General features: G+C 33.1%; 1 protein-coding gene, 1 long non-coding RNA gene and 1 other non-coding gene across 3 annotated transcripts in view; 1 reads left to right on the top strand and 2 right to left on the bottom strand.

Annotated features, from left to right (window-relative positions):
* LOC144852590 (kanadaptin-like) overlaps positions 1 to 20,278 on the bottom strand; it is a 110,906-nt gene that overhangs the window by 10,714 nt on the left and 79,914 nt on the right. The window lies entirely within an intron of this gene.
* On the bottom strand, positions 9,656 to 9,730 carry Trnat-agu (transfer RNA threonine (anticodon AGU)). The gene has a single exon. It is a non-coding gene; the product is annotated as a tRNA-Thr (tRNA).
* Positions 12,744 to 19,511, top strand: LOC144852642 (uncharacterized). Its single transcript, XR_013614316.1, has 3 exons — positions 12,744 to 12,791; positions 18,580 to 18,715; positions 18,958 to 19,511. It is a non-coding gene; the product is annotated as an uncharacterized LOC144852642 (long non-coding RNA).

The raw sequence follows: 20,278 nt of genomic DNA, 5'->3' as shown, positions 1-20,278 counted from the left end.
TATCGGTAGGCCTATACCACCGATTCAAGAAACACAAACAGCAATTCCCGAACAATCGAAAAGCCAAAAGAAGAACGATAATGGAAATATCGGTATACCGGATCAACTATTGGAGGAACGACGAGGTATGGTTGCGAGATCGAATCAGGTTATGCCAGAAATATCAGAAATTCCTAAACAAACAAACAGCCAAAGTGATTGCAAAGTTATCGGTAGGCCTATACCACCGATTCAAGTATCACCGGAGGAACGAGATGATGATGAGAGTATCCAAATTATTCCACAACCAGGAGTTTCTGAACAAGAACTATCACGTCAAATAAGAGAGTTCTGGCGGAGCATGCAAGAAGTTGACAACGCTGTTGCTGTTCCGATCCCAGGAGAGGGAACCAGTGGCACCACCGTGTTTTATGATCCTATCAAATTGAGCATCGAAGAAACTAACAAAAACTAAAAAGGATAACCGTATGTATAATATAGTAAAAACTTTGACATCTATATAACATTTACGTAAGGGCAAAATTCGGTAAATCGCGCGTTACTTCTAGAATTTTACTCGATGATATAAAGTTGGTTCATACGTTCAGCACTGATTTTTAGATCTGAATACTGTTGGAATGTTTGTATTCTCTTATTCTGGATTTATAGGCCTTTTAGTCTAAATATTTCTTTAAATTAGAAATACAGTAAATAAATAGCAATATATAATATCTCCGTTTTTATGATTTGAACAAATTACTCGGAATATTTCAGGGTGACCAGGAACCGGTTCGACCGATTAATACTCATAGATAAATATAATAATTGGTCATTACCGTTCTTTAATAAAGTGAAAAAACATCTTCAGTAGCCTCTGTAATAAATGTAATAATAAAATAAAATATATCAATAGTGTACTCATTCGTTGTCTGGTTCAAAATACAGGAACAGAGCCTGCATCCCCACGGTGCCTGCATCGCCCAGTGGTACATACGGCGCTAATGCAGCGTATACACCCCTTAAAATCTTCATCTAACCTACTCACAGTTGTCTACAACATCCCGCAATTATAAAACATTCATACAGTACTATACTCACACTCGTCGTCGTATGTCTGGTTCAAAATACAGGAACAGAATCGGCATCCACAAGGTGCCTGCATCGCCCGGTGGAGTGGATGGACAGAAACACATTTCAGATCATTCAATACACTTTCCTCTAGAAATGGATCGGTCTAATCAGTCATGCAAGAACACATCGAAACTAAGCTAACATTAATCATACAATAACTGTGTAGGCCTACACTACAACAATAACAATCAATTTAATACTTATAATTACTAATAGACAATACATAACAGTAGATTAATTTTAAATAAATAAAAAAAAATAATTTTAATAATGAAATATTAATTATCCAGAGCTGGAAATGGCAGTCGTACCCCGAGTCGGACTCATACTTATAGAGTGTCACCAAAGAAAGAAAAAATTAACATACGAAAATATAGATTTACTGACATTATTTCTATTTTATATAATTGAGTTCCACTGGTGGCAACTTAATAATAATACTAATAACTGGTACTTGATATAGCGCATTATGCTGAAAGCCTCAATGCGCTTTACAAAGACAGAAAATTTTGAAAAATTACAAATTAAAAAGGTGGGTTTTGAGGAGAGATTTGAAGACACTGGTGGAAGTAGCCTGACGGATTTCAATAGGCAACGCATTCCATAGAGAAACGGATGCCGAAGAAAATGAACGATTTCCATAAAACTTAGTGGAGGGATGAAATATATGGGCAAGAAGAGACTCAGATCTAGATCTCAGAGACCGCTTAGGAACATAAGGTTGAATAAGTTCAGAAATGAACTTAGATGAAGAATTATGAAGAGCTTTGAAAACAAAGAGCAGGATCTTGAAAGTAATTCTTTGTGTTACCGGAAGCCAGTGAAGCTGTCTCAGCACAGGTGTGATATGTTGCCTTATGGGGCTTTGAACGACCAATCGGGCAGCTGTGTTCTGGACTCGCTGAATTTTAGAGATATCCTTTGCTGGTAAGCCATAAAGTAATGAGTTACAACAGTCTAGCCTTGATGTAACAAAAGCGTGAACAAGAATCTCAGTTGATCTTGAATCCAGGTACTTCCGAATGCTTCCAATTTTACGAATAGCGTGAAGCCCAGCTTTGCAGATGTTATGTACCTGATTGGACATACAAAGCGTTGAATCCATGACAACTCCAAGGTTTCTACAGGATGACGAAGGTTGAATGAAAGAATTACCAATCTTAACAGAGGCAGTCCAACACGCAGGCTTAAAACGAGAAGAAAAATGAATAAGTTCTGTTTTAGCATCATTCATAACCAGGTTGTTAGATTGACACCATGCTCTGACTTCGGCAATACAGGATTCAAGTTTACTGACAGCAGAATTACGCTGATTAGGGTTGAAAGTGACATAAAGCTGAGTGTCATCAGCGTACGCCATACACTTCACATTGTGAAATTCAATAAGGTCAAGTAGTGGGGCGGTAAATAAAATAAACAGAAGAGGACCAACCACAGACCCTTGTGGAACACCAACTGTAAGCAGAGTCGGGTTCGACAAAACATCCTTGATGACAATGGACTGGGACCTATCATTTAGATATGATGCAAACCAATTATGACCAATTCCAGAGATACCGTAACGTGATGATAGACGATGTAATAACTGCTTATGGTTGATGGTGTCAAAAGCAGCACTGAAGTCTAAAAGGACCATAAGAACCTCATTATGGTTGTCAAGTGCAATGCTAATATCATTATGCACAAGAAGAAGTGCAGATTCTACACTATGGTTTGGACGATAGGCGGATTGTCTAGTGGCAAATAACCCATTTCTATTCAGATATGATTGCAGCTGACTGGACACAACCCTCTCAATAATTTTTCCAAGAAATGGAAGATTGGAAATGGGTCTATAACTTGCAAATTCCTCAACATCCAAAGATGGCTTCTTTAACAATGGTGTTATGCAGGCATGTTTGAGTGAAGATGGAAAGATACCTGAGCTCAGTGAGGTGTTGACAACTTTGGTAAAGAAGGGAAGAAGGGTAGGAAGACAAGTCTTAAATAATTTAAGAGGAAGCGGATCCAGGGAGCAAGAGGTAATGGAGGCTGACCTAATGACATTAAGTAAATCATCAGCAGAGACAGGGTCAAAGGTATTGAAATTACTTTTACATGATTGAGATTCAACATAATGAGGGGAGGTTGATGAAAAAGTTCTGCAATATCTCTCAATCTTATTCTTAAAAAAGTCAGAGAATAGATTTGCAAGAGTTTTAGCATCATCATGAGCTGGAAGAGGACTAGAGATGGCAGTAGATGTTAACTTGTCAACAACACGGAATAACTTGCGTTGATCACATCCTAATACCTCATCTTTGTGATACTCCGTCTTGGCCTTATAAAGATGTTCATTGTAGTTAGTGCACTGATTATGGTACAGTTGTTTGTCTACCATGAGACCAGATTTCAGCCACTTGCGCTCCAGACGTCGACGCTCCTGCTTCATTGAATGATGTTCACCTGTATACCAGGGTGCATGAGGGCGAAGCACAAGAGTGCGAAGCATAGGTGGAGAATGAGAATCTAATATTTTCTGTAACGACACATTATACCCCATCACCATAGAATCAATGTCAGAGGCCAGGGAACATTGTGAGAGAGAATCAAGAACATCAGACTGGAATTTGACGATGTCTATGTTTTTGACATTTCGTGAAACTACTTGTGTTATGCTGGGCCCAGGACGATTGATGTCAACCTGACACTTAATGGCATGATGGTCCGAAGGCATACCATGTTGGATGGATATTTTGCTAAGCAGGTCAGATTCTTTGCGGGAGATAAGTAAATCTAAAGTATGGTTGGCGATGTGAGTTGGGTCATGGATGTGCTGATATAAATCGAATGTCTCAAGAGTGTTGAGGAACAATACAGCATCCCTGTTGTTAGAATTATCAACATGAAAGTTAAAATCGCCTAAAATGACTAACTTGGCTGGAGCTCAGTGTAACACACGAAAGGGTTTACAATATAGTGACTTTATTGGAAACACGCGACACGGGATCGAGCGCGACGAATAGTGGTGAAAATTGGCCACAAATACCACGTGCAAGTACAACAGATCGCTTTTCTCGAAAACGAATCATGCGAATCATGAATTTTCTAAAGCAAGTTTAGCGTGAGAAAAAATTACAATTGCCAACAATAAATATTAATATAATAGATTCCATTATGTTATATGAGTTACCCGTGCTTCATAGTTGACATTTTATTTCCTTTGAGCGATGAAAATTGATACAAACAATTAAAAAATATACATTTCATTATATCATGGAACTAAATTCCCATCACTGTCACCTAGTAAGCACTTTAGTTGGTCTGTAATAAACCAGCACAAAAGGATCAACTGAACCAAATTACAATTTTATGGAATCAAGTGTAAATAATGTATGCATACAACTTAACTTTACAAAACGTATAAGCAACGTTGAATCATGAGCACCCAAGAACCTTTTTATTAAACTGGTAAAATAGAAAAGTACCATTCAAAAACAAAACAACCTCTAGTAGACGAACAAGCAAAACATAAAACATAATGTAACTTGTAAACGCAGTAATAAAAAAAAGAAGTGCTTAATTAATTCGTTGCCAGAAATATATTAATCGTAAACCACAATCTATCTAAATATGGTATGTTTCTATCCAAATATGGTATTGTTCTATCCAAATATGGTATGTTTCTTATATACCTAATTATTATAAATTAATTGTACACTATTTAACTTCAGATTTGTTCTATGAAGAATATTAATAGTAAATGTTTAAAACATAGGGTGGGGGCGGGGGGGTGCTTTAAATGTTTCTGCTAAATAAAATAAAAACAATAAGCAAATATATAAACAAAACATTTAACATATTAGGAAAAATTATATATTATTTGAAGCAGGGGAACATGGTGTACAGAATCAGGTTTAGGAACAAAATATCTGTAACGGGGTCAGTTTAAACCAATCATTACCATATTTGAATAAATGCTCTGCTTTCTTTTGTATTTATCAGGAATTTTGAATTAAATATATATATATAAAAAAATTAATTTTAACTACTTACTTTTTACTGAGTAAAATATTGATTGATGGTATTAAAGTAAAATACTATGAGGAAGTCTAAAAAAGTTTCATTTTAAAGTTTAAATTTAACATAAAAAATGCTCAAATAATTTCAATTAAATAAATCTGCTCAAATTAATTATTTTCTGTGATATATCTCATATAAGGCAGAGAGAATAAAACAAAATGTGTATTAAAATAACAATAACGATATGGTATTGTAATAAAGTTTTTCTACAGTATAATAGAGGGCGCTAGACAGCTTTTCTTCTTTCTCAAATCATTCAAGCAATGCAATGAAAGACAGCTTTTTGTATCGTAATTTGACTCGACAGGGCTCAAGATGATCCACATGTACTGCCCTCTCTTTGGAGAGCAACAAAATAACTCTTTTTAGTTATCCGCTTGGTATACCAAGCGGATAACTCCTTGTTTTGTGTTCTTTTTTTGTGGGGAACCCGGTTTGTTGCAGATGTTAATACAAATCATCTTATCATCGTCATGCTTCATCACCCAGGCAGAGATTCTTAGATGACTTTGGTGGTACAACTGGTTTTAATATTTCAATATGCAATATATACAATAAGGGAATACAAGGACTAGTAGTACTGACTGGGCTCTAAATTGGAACTTCTTATTTTTAAATCGACATTTAAAAACATTTTCAGAGTGATGTGACATGGTTCGAGTACTAAGTCACAAATAGATGATATACGCCTAGATATAATACTTTCTACTCTTTGAGGGGAATCCCGTCAAAGTGACTTGACATGTCGTATAGTAATATGATAATTTGATTGGTGATTTACCAATAACCGCGCGTCGCTACCGGATATCGAAGCCGAAAGTACCAACAAGCCCCGCCCACGTTACTAACAATGGTTTGGTTTGGTTTATAAATGGGGGAAATAATTATTTTTATACTGTGTTAAACAACATTCACTGATATTATATTTTTATGATATGTGAAGGAAATGCATCGCGTTCCATAGTGTGTGCTTTTTTGAATTCACGACAATGTATGACTGAAACACTGCTCACAACAGAACTTCCGTTGCATGTTTTCCTACAAACTGAGAACTCACTCACGGGATCGACTGGTACAAATTGATTAACTTTTTAGCGTACATCGGTGAATGATCAGAGGTGAGATAATTTTGTACATTTGTGTATGTCACTTATATATTTAAAAAAACCATTTTGAATATTTCTTTCTTCACCTTTTGTAATGTCTTTGGTGCCAATAGGCAAATAGGCCTATTATTATTTATGCGCTGCACTTTTGTATCCCCAAACCACCTGTAGTCCTAACTTTCAGTGTTAAAATTCTCATTATTAAAAAAATAGTCTAGTATTGCACGCAGTCCACATAATATGTTATGCATAGATACATTATATTTTTTACGCAGATGGAACCCAAGAAATACCCCGAACCGCCAGAAGGCCAGATAAACGATGATGTAGAAAATATCGGTTCACCACCGATTCAAGAATCGGAAGAAGGAGATAGTACTGAAAGTATTCAAGTTATTTCAGGTGCACATCTACTAGCAACTCCTGACCAATCGAAAAGCCAAAATACCGATAATGGAAATATCGGTACACCGGATCAACTATCGGAAGAACGACGAGATGTGGTTGCAAGATCGATTCAAAAATCAGAAATTCACAAACAACCAAAGAGCCAAAGTGATTTGAGAGTTATCGGTATTCCACCGATTCAAGTATCGGAGGAACGAGATGGTGATGAGACTGAGAGTATCCAAATTATTTCACAACCAGGAGTTCCTAAACAAGAACCATCACGTCAAATAATAAGAGACTTCTGGAGGAGCATGCGCGTTAGACGACCTGTTCAAGAAATTGGCAACGCTGCTGCTGCTCCGATTCCTCGAGAGGGAACCAGCGGCAGCGTCGTGTTTTACAATCCTATCAAATTGAGCATTGAAGAAACAAACAAAAACTAAAAAGGATAATCGATGTATATCTGTATAATACATAGGTAAATAGACCTAATAGGACTTTTGACATTATAATAATAATTATGAAAAATTTTTCTTCAAGACATAGCAATATAATATCTCCGTTTTTATGATTTGAACAAATTACTCGGAATATTTCAGGGTGACCAGGAACCGGTTCGACCGATTAATACTCATAGATAAATATAATAATTGGTCATTACCGTTCTTTAATAACAGTGAAAAAATCTTCCTAGCCTCTGTAATAAAATGTAATAATAAAATATTATATATTATATATTTATCAATAGTGTACTCACTCGTTGTATGTCTGGTTCAAAATACATGAACAGAACCTGCTACCGCACGGTGCCTGCATCACCCGGCGGACAGAAACACATTTCAGATCATCCAATACACTTTCCTCTAGAAATGGATCGGTCTAATCAGCCATGCAAGAACACATTTTGAGTCAAGCCGTTGACCAGTGAACATCGTCTATTATTTTGGCTCCGCATACAATGCTGTATGCCAACGTGCATGTTTCAAAATACAGGAACAGAATCTGTAACCGTACGGTGTCTGCATCGCCCGGTACAGAGGAAGATGACACAAAACACATTTCAGATCATCCAATACACTTTCCTCTAGAAATGGATCGGTGCAAGAACACATCGAAACTAAGCTAATAGTAATCATACATATATACACTACAACAATAACAATCAATTTAATACTTCTACCTAATAGACAATACATAATAGTAGATAAACAAATAACTTAAATAAATAAAAAAAAATTATTTTAATAATGAAATAGTAATTATCCAGACCTGGAAATGGTAGTCGTACTCTACTTAGAGTGTCACAAAAGAAAGAAAAAATTATCATTCGAAAATATAGTAAATTTACTGACATTATTTCTATTTTATATAAATGTGTTCCACTGGTGCCGACTTGGGTCCACTGGAGTATAGTGTATTAACACACGAAAGGGTATTAAAATTAGTGACTTTATTGGAAACACGCGACACGGGATCGAGCGCGACGAATAGTGGTGAAAGGTACAACCATGGAGAAATAATAATTTATTTCTCCATGGTACAACAGATCGCTTTTCTCGAAAACAAATCATGCAAATCTGTGTATTTTAATTTCATAAAGCAAGCGTGAGAATCAAGCGAGTCACATTGTCAATACTAAATACTATTATAATAGATTATTCTACCACAATGAAAAGCCAAATAGATAAATATGTTACATAATGAGTTAGCCATGAGTTACGGTAGGGTACCCGTGCTTCATGACAATGACAACTTATTTTATTTTCTTTGATCGATAAAAAATTCAATATGAAAGAAAGATACAAGATACAGTTAAATATCAATTCCATTATATAAATTCACGTCACTGTCACCTAGTAAGCATTATAGGTGGTCTATAATAAATCAGCACAAAGAATCAACTGAACAACCATGGAGAAATTACTATTTTATGGAATTTGTTGGGTTCCGTGGGTGTTAATGATTCCGGTTCATTTGTGCAAACAACCACATTTGTCCAAACATTTTACCTTCAAATGTGCAAACAACCACATTTGTCCAAACATTTTACCTTCAAATGTGCAAATCTGTAAAAATTCATAACCCGCATATGTGCAAACATCACGCCGTTAAATGTAACAAGGCCAACAGCCATAAGTCGTGCTCTCAGAAAAAAATGAACTTTCAAAAAGTAATGTACTTTAAAACTTTTCTGTACATCAAAACAGTTCAAAATGTACAGAAAAGCGATAAAACGCATAGTGATACCAGACAGACCGACCGACCGACATAGTGAACTATTGAGTCGCGTCCACGCAACTAAAAACGATCAGTTTTGACGTTAAATGTGCAAAAGATATTCTACAAATGTGCAAAGCATTTCTTCAACCACACTTCTATTCAATTTTATATTTAGATAGATAGATAATAAATTTAAAATGTTCAATATTATAATTATTCTTACAATAATGTTGATTATGATATAAGTCAAGAATTTTTGTTTTTCAAATGAATTTTTAGTCTCTATCCCACCAAAGTATCGGGACACGATTTTAGACACTTACTGAAGAATGACCACTATGTCGTTGAAAAGTTCCTTATAAAAGTCCTCTTATTGGAAATGTACAAGATACAATGAACTGTGTCCATTAGATTATTAGATTTTCTACATTTTATGTAACATTTTTGTTTGTAATTAGATGTTTTGCCCTACTCTGACGTAATTTGTACTTTATACTAAGTACATTTGAGAATACTTGCGAAAAAATTCGACTCGAACCCACGAACTCCAGATCACTAGCCTGGCGTTCATACCTCTAGACCAACGAGCTTGCGCTGATGGCTAGTGGTTAGATTCGAGCCCAAGTAAGCAGCGGGTACTGCACCAACAGGATTGTAATTGTAGTTTTGCGTCAGGGAGTTGAGTAATTAGATGTTTTGCCCTACTCTGACGTAATTTGTACTTTATACTAAGTACATTTAAGAATACTTGCGAAAAAATTCGCAAGTAGTTCTCGGGTGGGACTCGAACCCACGACCTCCAGATCACTAGCCTGGCGTTCATACCTCTAGACCACCGAGCTTGCGCTGATGGCTAGTGGTTAGATTCGAGCCCAAGTAAACAGCGGGTACTGCACCAACAGGATTGTAATTGTAGTTTTGCGTCAGGGAGTTGAGTAATTAGATGTTTTGCCCTACTCTGACGTAATTTGTACTTTATACTAAGTACATTTGAGAATACTTGCTAATCCTGTTGGTGCAGTACCCGCTGCTTACTTGGGCACTCTAGTTGGCCTGTAATAACTCTATGATCAGCACAAAAAGGACTGGACCAAATTACTATTTTAGGGAATCAAGTGTAAATAATGTATGCATACAACTTAACTTTATAAAACGTATAAGCAACGTTGAATCATGAGCATCATGATAACCTTTTTATTCAAATGGTAAAATAGTATTAAAAAGTACCATTAAAAAACAAAACAACCTCTCGGGAGACGAGCAAGCAAAATGATTTATTGAAAACATAATGTAACTTGTAAACGCAGTAATAAAAAAAAGAAGTGCTTAATTAATTCGTTGCCATAAGTATGTTAATCGTAAACCACAATCTATCCAAATATGGTATGTTTCTATCCAAATATGGTATGTTTCTCTCAAAATATGGTATGTTTCTTATACATATTATAAATTAATTGTACACTATTTAACTTCAAATTTGTTCTATGAAGAATAGTAATAGTAAATGTTTAAAACATTGTGGGGGTTGGGGGGGGGGGGGTGCTTTAATTGCTTCTGTTAAATAAAATAAAAATAACAAACAAATATAAAAACATGTAACATATTAGGACAAATTATATCTTATTATGTAAATATCAAATAAAAATAGGTGTGTATGTATATTTGAAGCAGGGCAACATGGGTGTACAGCACCCGGTGTGGGAACAAAATATTTGTGAAGGGGATCAGTTTAAACCTATCATTACCATATTTATTTGAATAAACGCTCTGCTTTCATTTGTATTTATCAGAAAGTTAAACATTTTTTATATATAGAAAAAGAATATTATATTATAAGAAGATTTTTGAAAAAGACAAAAATTTGATTTAACAAAAAAAATGTTATTCAACAGCAAAAAAATCAATAAAATCATTTCAATTAAATAAAGCTCTGCTCAAATTAATTATTTTAACATGGCATATTGTGATACCTGTACTACTGTAAGAATTGTGCTCTTCTTTCTAACCATGGAGCAGGTAAAACATTATTTACCCCCATAGAACAACACCAACACAAGTATTTTATAATATTATTGTTGCTAAGCACATTAAAATCCGTTGCTACCCTCTTTTAAGATAGTGAATGGAAAATAAGGTTTAACATAGAAATAATTGCGTACAAGGTTTTTCAACGTTTTTGGATTCTACTCTATGTCATTAGTCACAGAAAAAAAGTCCCGAGAAATCGGACCCTCCGAAGGGGTCATTTGAGGTCAAATTAAGTAGAAATTAACATAAATTAATTAAAATATCTTAATATCAATCAATCTTAGGCAAACTTTGTGTATTTATCATATGACCAAAGTGAATTCCATTGATCATCTTATTTATCAATAATCATGTTACCATAGCAACCGTTGCTATGCGTAACTAAGGAAAATTAAAATAATTAATAAAAAATAGTTATTTTGTGTTTGAAATGTTAAAAGTGATGAATTATGTACTGAGAGATCCCCTTATATCAACACATGACACATGAAAATATCCATGACAAAATGGACATGTTGTCAAACCACTGGAACTCGCTTCCATAATGAGACTAAAAAAAATGAGACTAAAAAAAAAACCATACTTATTTTGAGCATACAGTACATTTAGTAAACTATAAAATGTTTTATATTTTTAACCACCTGGGTCAGTTCGTAGACAAGTCAAGTATATTAGGCCTATTATGATTTAAAATATTATAAAGGAATACAGTAATGCATTTTAAACAGCCAGATAATAGTTTTACAGTACTGTAGTTGTAATAGCAAATCATTAGTGACAAAGCTACAAGGCACCTACGTGTAACCGTACTTTAATGGACTAGTTGAAAAAATGTTAAATGTTTAATTTTCAAGTTTATGATTTATAAAGTATAATCCCCTAATATCACTTTATATTTATATAAGCCTAGGTGAGTATTGAAGTAGGTCCCTTTTTAGTCAGACGAGACAAAGGCCTCAACCTAAGTCTACAGGCTCCTAGAACCCCTTACCCAGCCTAGGCTAGGCCTACTAGGCCTAGCTAGGTTAGGAAGCCTCCTAGGCCTAGTACCCATCAGAGCCTAGTAATAGGTCTAATCATAGATATCTGGTAATAATTACTTTATTCAATTAATTATCTGTCTTATCTAAACATAATCAACATAAACACAAACCCGCAAAATAATGATAAAACTCTTGACAAAAACTTTTCCCGGCGGTGTAGTGATGCATAAAACTTTCAGCCAATCAGAAAGCTCTATTTCAAGAAACATTAGGTATGGAAGCCCAAAGGGGCCTGCGTAGGTTTTTTTGTCAAATGGGTTAAAATACATCTATTTCAAATCACAACGTTTTAAAAAGTGCTCAACTCCTCATTATTGAGGCTATGATTTTGAAAATTTCACTCTAGTGTCTTGGAGTCCTACAGATATTTTTAGGAAAACATTGAAACATTTTAAGCTTCCTAGTGAGCTATAAAATGTCATTGAATATTATATATAACACAATTTAAAAAACAATTTTTCGTAAAAAAGTGCATACAAAATAGTTAATTAGCTTTAAAGATGTATTGTCCCCCAAAATATGAAAAATGAAGATCAATAAAATCAAATTTTGAATAGACCATTTTATAGTTATAATAAAGTTGTTCACTTACGCCGAAAAAAAATCCGAAAAAAATATTAATTTCGCTTAGAAAAAAACCAAAATAAGTTAATCAATTTTCTCAACTTGTCAGCTCAAAAATTCGGCCGATGTTAATGAGCATCGACACAGATGAGATCTGATCTAACAAACATATGGATGATGCACTTCGTACACCGCGTACCAGAGATCGACGCGACTGGCAGGGGTTTCCCCTGATCGTAGTATGTAAAAATGAGCTGTTAATTTGTCGGTAAGTAGGCCTAGACAGTTATTTTTAATATAATAATTATATATATAACGCAAACTAGACAGACGTTTGTAATAACAGGAAGGTTAATTAATTAACTTAGCCTGGGATTTTTTAAAGATGTATTGTCCCTTGAAACACAAAAAAATGAAGGTCAAAATATTCTAAATTTAAATTGGCCATATCAAAGTAATATTAAAGTTATTCACTTTAAGTCGAAAATTCGAGCCAAAAGCAACAAGTTTACGTAATTAACAGGTAAATTAGTTTGATTACATTTCGTCTGGAAAATCGTCGCGAGCGAAAGTAAACAAAGATTTCAAACCACGAGTACGCATTATGCATATGCTAATTAGGATTGTTTACAATTCGTCACGGTTGAGAAGGTATTTTCACACAGATCGTGAGGAAGTTTTATGATTATGCATACAGAGTAGCCAAACAAGCGCGTTTCATTATGGGATATGTTTTGATCGAAAACTTTGACTGGAAGTCAAAGTAATTTTTTTAACAAAAAAAACTTCTGTATTTCAGTTAAATGATTTTTTTTTCGACAAATTTTTGGTGATAGTTAATAACTATTATGATACTTCAAAATGACCTACCTTTTTTCGAAATTTTTAATTTTTTTGGAATTAGTCAAAGGGACAATACATCTTTAAGGGCTAGGCCTAGAATAATAGTGCATAGGCTAGCGGTCCTACTAAACACCACCAGATACCTACCAGAGCAACAAATCCTACCACCAGAGAGCAGCCACCTGTTTGGAATGTATTATTAATGGTATATTACAAATTTCAAAGGCTTAATTCTTTCAGAAACTTATAAAATTGAAGTTAAAAGTGAATTTCTCGCCGTCGCCATTCCAGAATCGAATGCGTTCGAACTTCGTAACAGTAACGAAACGAACGCGTTCATCCGTGTCTATTGTCTATTGTATTTGGCGGTCAACTATGAGGTGCTACCGATGCATTTATTTGGTTAAATAAATCACTATAACATTTCAAAATAAATAACGCGTTTGTTACTCAGTCAACTGCTCTCACAGCATTTATTTGGTCAAATAAAATCAGAAATTCTTTTTGTACACTATAATATTTAAAAATGAATAAAACTTAAAGCAACTATATTCTTTGGTTGATATTTTGTTCGTCCTTTTTTAATGAAACCATACAATTGGCTACATTCATTCCAGTAATCCGACAATCCCTTCTGTCAGTGATGGTATTCTGTTTAATAAATATTCTTCCGGCGAAAGTCGATTATCATTTTAAAGATGTATTGTCCCTTGAAACACAAAAAAATAAAGGTCAAAATATTCTAAATTTAAATTGGCCATATCAAAGTAATATTAAAGTTATTCACTTTAAGTCGAAAATTCGAGCCAAGAACAAGTTTACGTAATTAACAGGTAAATTGATTTGATTACATTTCGTCTGGAAAATCGTCGCGAGCGAAAGTAAACAAAGATTTTGAACCACGAGTACGCATTATGCATATGCTAATTAGGATTGTTTACAACTCGTCACGGTTGAGAAGGTATTCTCACACAGATCGTGAGGAAGTTTTATGATTATGCATACAGAGTAGCCAAACAAGCGTGTTTCATTATGGGATATGTTTTGATCGAAAACTTTGACTGGAAGTCAAAGTTGTTTTTTTAACAAAAAAACGTCTGTATTTCAGTTAAATGATTTTTTTTTCAACAAATTTTTGGTGATAGTTAATAACTATTATGATACTTAAAAATTACCCACCTTTTTTCGAAATCTGTTATTTTTTATTTTTTTGGAATTAGTCAAAGGGACAATACATCTTTAAAATTCGTTAGGTTTTCGTACTTTAAAAAAAAGAGTAGAATCATAGAAGAGGGATGTGGCAAGAACAGAAAGTATTATCGTGTATTTTATATCGCATAGAATCAGCAATAATAATAGTAATTATTATCGTCATGTTAAATTAAAAATGATTGTGTTAATTGTAATTTTTAGTCAAGACTTTCATCTCATATTTTCTGTCTACGTCATCTGGAGAAAAATGTACGACATCTTAAAAAAATTGGTACAAGAAAATACACCAATCGATTGCGCGATTTCTTTCATTACGGTCGGTTATTTTGTTTTTTTTCATATTTCGTATGGCAAAAACGATACGATAACATAACAAAACATACAATAAAAATAAACGTGGAAGTTTATCATACAAAAGGGGTAAAATGGCTTGTTGGTTCCACGATCCTTTATCTTGTCAATCAGGTCGGCTACTTTTAATGTTTTCCAGTCAGTTGCTAATTTTAATATATTATTAGAATTTTTCTTCCAATCAAACGGCAACCATGTGTTTGATTTCGGCGGCAAAATAGCGTATTTTAACAAAATCAGGATTTTCTTTTAAAACTCTTTCCTTTAGTAAATCGACATTTTTTGGAAGTCATGTTCGTCTGCATTCAATTAAACCTTGTTTTGTATTTTTGTACCAATTTTTTGATGATGTCTTTGTACATTTTCTCCAGATTGCGTAAACGAATTTTAAATGATAATCGACTTTCGGAAGATTAATTACATGAAAATCGAAAATGATAACATTTGGATTGTTTTGAATAAATACTTTGGGTACAATTTTATATGATCAAAAAAGTGTGTGAACATTGTAGTTTTATTTATTATTAAATGTTATAGTGTACAGAAAAGAATTTCTGATTTTATTTGACCAAATAAATGATGTGAGAGCAGTTGACTGAGTAACAAATAAGTTAATTATTTTTAAATATACAATTCACAATTACAATATAATTCCTTTAGTATAACACCAATATTGATCAATTCTTTCCATTCTATTATTTTACATCACTTTTAACCTGAAATATCATTTTTCTATCTTCGATGTCATCATTTAATTGTTTAAATGATTTAAATTTTTTATCTAAAGTAATTTTTATTAAGATTTTAACCAGCCTGTTAATGGCGATGATTCGCTGTTGGTCTGGAATGAAATAAATAATAAATGTTAGTGCACACAGAATTTATTTGACCAAATAAATGCATCGGTAGTGCCTCACAGTTGACCGCTGAATACAATACACAATAGACACGGATGAACGCGTTCGTTTCGTTACTGTTACGAAGTTCGAACGCATTCGATTCTGAAATTGCGACGGCGAGAAAATCACTTTTAACTTCAATTTTATAAGTTTCTGAAAGAATTAAGCCTTGACATTTGTAATATATCAGGTGCCGTTTTCGGCCACCTCGAATTATATGGACTATACCATTATTATGATAGGGGTGTGGTGTATTATGTTTTATGTAGAGAAGGGTGTCTATTGAATGGGAAGACAATACAATTATGTAACCTACAGTACAAACTACAAGGAACAATACAAAACATCAAAAACTAGCAATGCATGTACTTTTTATAAGGCATGTTATTATTATTAGGTAGTGTGTTAGGGAATGCCAAGATTTTGTAACAATATTACTATATTAACTAAAGATATTTTAAATAAAACAAATTTTATAGACAAATTTAATCAAGAACCATCTACTAACTGGATAAATTAAAGCCATTTAGGAAAAATAATAAACAAGTTGATCATAACGAGTGGTTTTCAAAGGCCCAATGCAAAACAACGTTAACGGAATATACTATGTATAAAGGAACTCCAAATCTTTAACAATATTTGTTATATAAAACTAATTTTACGGGTATGAATTTAAAATTTAAAGCAAGATCAAACTCTCTAGATCTTGAGGGTCGTAGACAATCCTGGTCAAATCATAACACAGGATAAGATGTGTAATACTAACGAAAAAGAAACAGTAAACCATTTTTTTATTTAAATGTCCTTCATTAAACTCTGTTAGAAATGATGTATACTTGGATCCTAAGAACAACCTCATAGACAATAATTTAAGTATGTACTGGGATAATTTTAATTGTGGATCTAAGGAATTAAAACACCACTTTATGCTACAATTTATTCACTGAAAATGAAACATTAGGAGAAATCTTTGATTTTTATTGTAAAAAATATTTCATGAAAGCATGGGTTACTAGATCTACAATTTTATCATCATTACCCCTCTCAACTAATTGATTAATAATTATAGTAAACAAGCTACAGACATCTCCATGAGGATGTATCTGTAAGTTTTATTTATTTATTAGGCCTATTCTGTATTTTTGTTGTTCTGTTTTTATTTTTGTAGTTATATATATTGTACAATTTACGTATTATGTATTTTCATACAGATCTAATTGATTAATTTGTTCACATTTTTTTTTTATGTTATGTATTAGTATTTAGAACTTTGTGGCTTATGTTATTTGTAATTTTGTCTGTAAATTGGATGCACCATTAACTGATAAATGTGTGACACTGATATAAAGGTGATTCCTATGATGAATAAATAAATAAATAAAAACTATATAAGTAGGTATACTTACTTATTATATATAAAAACTAAACTAAACACTACAGTCAAAATCAAAATTAAAGCATATTAATTAAATACTAGGCCTATGTTTTCCTATCTGGATTTAAACACTTTAAATTTTAGTACAATCGGATTCGAAATTAGAAAATCTTAAATACTACAATACAATCGGAATTAAAACATGTTACTACAGTATTGTACAATCGGAATTAAAACATCCTAAATACTACAGTACAATCGATATTAAAATATCCTAAATACTACATTACAATCGGTTAAATTACCTACTGTACACTCTATAATGTTGTAAAATATGTAAAAGAATGTTGGCAAATGCATTCTAATCGGCCCAATCCTATCGGTAGATAAATCATATTTTTATTTGCAAGGGATAAATCCCAACAACATGGATTTAAACCCAAGAACCTGGAATCAGTAGACAAGCACAATTGAAGATTCATTGACAGAAACGAAACGATTGTAGATACAGAAACAAAATGGTAACAGATTCATTGACGACATAATTATATGTATTTTTATTTTACGACGACTCGGCTATAGTTGGACTTAAAACAACGATTATTCTCTGTATCTGATATTATTCGATATTACCTAATAATCAGTATGTGATAGATCTTATTAAATGTACTACTGTCATCTTTATTAAATGTACTACTGTTAGGTAAATTATATTTTTTATTTGTAACTGGAATAAAAACTTTCTTTATATATTTTCTGTATCTATAAATCCGTAAAAATTATTCAATATCCACCTTAGGGAATCCACCTAATATATTAGAAGAAGGATACCTAACAATTATATAGAAATAAAGAGCCATAATATACTGTATTAACTTGAAAACTTGAATTTAATTCTACAGCATGCAGGGCGTAGTTGTTTTCCCTTTGTTGCTGAAACATAATGCACTAAACAAAAGAACAAAAGCAGCAGTATTTTAACACATTAACACACTCAATTAATAAATGGGACACCCCTATTTTCCCATCTTTTTATAATGGTATAGTCCATACAAGTCGAGGTGGCCGAAAACGGCACCTGATCCTACATTCCAAACAGGTGGCTGCTCTCTGGTGGTAGGATTTGTTGCTCTGGTAGGTATCTGGTGGTGTTTAGTAGGACCCCATAGGCTAGGAGTAGTATTTAGAGACCAATCGGGTCCCTGCAGAAGATGCCCAGCTGGGGTGGGCCCTATACATTGTACTCTTCATAGACTGGCCTAGGCTAGGCCATCAATCCGAAAATACAGCCAGCCTGCTGTACCAATTATACATGATTTACAGTTGAAGCTTGTTTAACTAGTTTTTATGATAAAAATAAAACAAAAATTTTTCAGGGAAAATGGTTACAATACAAGCCTGAAGTTGAGAACCTTCCTCCAGCAGCACTGTACAAGTAGACAGAGGGGAAAAGCCAGCTTAGCCATTTTACAACACAAACAAATGTTCTTTACCATGCTACTCTGTACTGTAGTAAGTCAAATATTTGTTTTCTCTTTATTAAGTTGTAATGTGTTTTACCATAGAAAGTTAGTGTACTTATTTGACTATGTCAAAGCAAGCAATCTCACTAGCCCACATTTTGCACTAATGTGCATGATCTATTTTTAAATACCAAATTCCAGGTTTTTGTACTTTGCCGAAATTGAAAACTTTAGATTTTGTGAAACATTTAACTTATTTATACATCATTGTTTTAAAAAATTTATTTAAAGACGTTGAGCTGATGAAGACTGGAACAGAGGTCATATTCGTACTTCATAAAGACAACTAATGATAGACTCGGTATTGGAATATGATTGGATATTGCAAGAAAAATATTTGTGATGCTGCATTCGGCCAATATGTTCCTGTCCAGCTTGTAAAATGTTGTTGTATAATTTTTTTTGTTATAAAGCAATAATATTTGTACAGTATATTATTTTGTAAACATAACATTCAATAAATAAAAAATACAGTACACAGAGGATAAATTCTTCAAATTTACTTATACTTACATAATTTTACTGTAAATATTACAGTGCAAAAGGAGTTAATAAAAAATATATATACAGTATATCTTATTGAATTCCTGTATTGTTTTTTGTGTCAATTTGTCTACTAATATCAATATGTTGATTGTGGCAGTAATTACGGCAGCTATAGTCTTCTAAGATCGCTCATATCCATTACAAAGTGTCATTTCAATAGTAAGAAATGTTTCAATAAATTGTGAATGTTGCCACTGTACGATACATTTTGTGTTTCTCACTACTTCACTTGCTCTTATTGTTCAATCAATGTTAATACCTGAAAAAAAGAAATTTGTGTCAATATATCTGCATAAAATGGTTAATTGTGTGAATGTTGAATTGAACCTATTGCATTTGATGCAGAAAATATTTTTAAAATACTGTACAGTAAACATCCAAAACAATATTTAGATTTATTTCGTAATTTCCTCTGCAGAATAGATAGGCCTAGTTAGAAATCTTTAAAAATGTAACCAATTCATGATGATGGAAACAAAAAATGTAGAACTACACACATTGCCATGCCAACCTTCAAATAATAATAATATAACAATATATATAATATATGAATCGTAACAAAAAGTTTCCATTTAAGCCAACATCAATTACTCATGAGGCGCGTTTGTGGTTTTAAACACTTTTTGTGAGTCATTATGATAAACTAACAATATGCCTTTTTACAACAAACATTTGTTTTTCAATGAATGCATCTGATAAAAGAACAACTCTTTATTGATAAAAGACATCTATTTACAGAGATGGGCGCCAAATTCTATTGTTTGGAGGATTATTTTATTGTATTTGTAAAAATCCGGTCCGTTAAAAATGAGGAAAAAGCAAGAGTCTTTGATATAAATAAGTGTTAAAATGGTTTTGTCGTTTAGATAAATAGATTTTATCATAAATACTGTATACATTTTTATATGGAATACGTAGTAGAGGTTTTACTTTTTTCAGTGCTTCCATTCTCAACTATTGAACTAGCTGTAATAGTATTTTTGACTTCAAATTTATTTAAACCCAA

This window comes from Antedon bifida, chromosome 9 (genome assembly GCF_963402885.1).
Source record: "Antedon bifida chromosome 9, ecAntBifi1.1, whole genome shotgun sequence".
NCBI lineage: Eukaryota > Metazoa > Echinodermata > Crinoidea > Comatulida > Antedonidae > Antedon > Antedon bifida.
The sequence above is the reverse complement of the archived record's forward strand: the minus strand, read 5'-3'. Positions and strand labels throughout refer to the sequence as shown.